Source organism: Notothenia coriiceps, unplaced genomic scaffold (genome assembly GCF_000735185.1).
Source record: "Notothenia coriiceps isolate Sejong01 unplaced genomic scaffold, NC01 NC01_scaffold00014218, whole genome shotgun sequence".
In the NCBI taxonomy this organism is placed as follows: Eukaryota; Metazoa; Chordata; class Actinopteri; order Perciformes; family Nototheniidae; genus Notothenia; species Notothenia coriiceps.
The window spans coordinates 1368-3103 of NW_011346919.1; the positions used below are offsets into that span (position 1 = coordinate 1368).

A 1736-nucleotide genomic window follows, 5' to 3' on the forward strand; every position below is an offset into this window, starting at 1 on the left:
TGAAATTGAGTAAGTTTGAAAATATATATAAATATGATACAGTCCAATTAGATTCCAATGTACTTTATCTAAATGTTAACTTAAAAACTGGAGAATGAAGAGATTTTTCACATACTGGCAAGATGTACTTACCTTTAGAGAATAGATATTCATGTACAAACAGAACAGCAGGCACATTTTAACACAAATCAAGCAGAACATTTACCTGGTTCTCTTTAATCAGCTCCTCTGTAGACTCTTCCAGAAGCTCCATTAGGCGGGAGGACGGCTTCCGTCTAAGTTCAACGTAGTGCTGTTTAACAGACATGTCGATTATTGTAGCGAACACACCTTTTACTGTAAGTACAGAAAGATACTGGAGACAAAGAGTATTATTATCTTAACTTCAATTTAACGCGCTACAGAAGGAGGCACCAACAGTTCAACTTCCCAGTAGTCTTCGTGGATCACCCCTCTGGCCGCATCACATACTGGCCCACAGAGCAGCGTCCATGGCAGTGAATGTGACATACCCTTCTTTTAAGAATCTGATGCCGCTATCTGTCTCAGTGTACACAGGAAATAAAACCACACATGTGCATCACACACAGTCGGATGCATGTGAGTGAACTGACTTGACTTCCACAGTAAAGGAAAACTCAGTTTTGCGACACACTGCTAACTACCGAGCAGCATTTGAAAATGTAGCGCGAACACCATCAACAAAAAAATTATTCTGAACTACTAGTGCGGTGCCCCACTGCCACATGTTTTATTCAAAAAGGTGAATTTCGCCAACTGTTAACTAATTTGAAGCAACTACTAAACATTACATGTTGTGTGTGCTTCGTCCATGACAGCAGGCTAAATTAGCAAGCACGCTAACTAGCTAAATTGCTAAGCTGAAACATTGACGTTAGCTAACATTTGTTTAATATCCATACTAAGCTGACAAGCTAACGGGGATGTACAGAGTTAATAAAGTACAAAAAGATACTTACATGATTCAAAATCCGCGAGTATTCATATTAGACGAGGGTCCATGCTTTCATCTCTTCTACTGTCTGGAACCGTCTGCTTTTTTTTCAAATATCTGTACCGTGCGCAAACTCCTCTGACGTCATCGGGGGCGTTGCCCAATTTTACTCACATTGACCAGGTACATTTTACTAGCTTTTCACAGGTTGTAGGTCAACACATTACTTTAGTTAACATTTACTTGGTGCTATGATTTAAATGTACTTATCAAAATGAAGATACAAAATGACTCCATAAATTCAAGTAACACATTAAATAATAGGAGAGATTTTGAGTAAAAGAAAAGTATTAGTAATCGTTTTTATCAGTGTAGCATCACACACAATTGACCTACTATTTTCTCCGAACATTTTTTAATGTGGGAGCAAGGAAAGAGTCAACGAAAAAGACAACACCATGGATTATAGAAACATATAGTAGGATGCATTGCGTGAGCACCTTCATATTGTATTACAGTGTAGTAGCTACAATAGGGCACCCATACAGCCAACAAGGGAGTTTCCTAATAAAACAGCCAGACATCTTGCCAACTACTGAACCAATAATGACATCATTTTCATTATTATAATACTCGAATATCTGTGTAGCCCAAAGTCTTACAGTGCAGTATCATCCTGCAATACTGGATAAAAGGACAAGTGGGTCAGTATTTTTGTTTATTTAAAACTTCATTGTACCTGACATATATCTTTGAAGGTCAGCTAACAAACACTTTCACC

General features: G+C 38.0%; 1 long non-coding RNA gene across 1 annotated transcript; it reads right to left on the reverse strand.

The window, feature by feature from the left end:
- Positions 1–204: 204 nt before the first annotated feature.
- LOC104948341 (uncharacterized) lies at positions 205–1117 on the reverse strand. Its single transcript, XR_798669.1, has 3 exons — positions 981–1117; positions 385–540; positions 205–292 (listed from the first exon to the last, which is right to left on the reverse strand). It is a non-coding gene; the product is annotated as an uncharacterized lncRNA (long non-coding RNA).
- Positions 1118–1736: the final 619 nt, after the last annotated feature.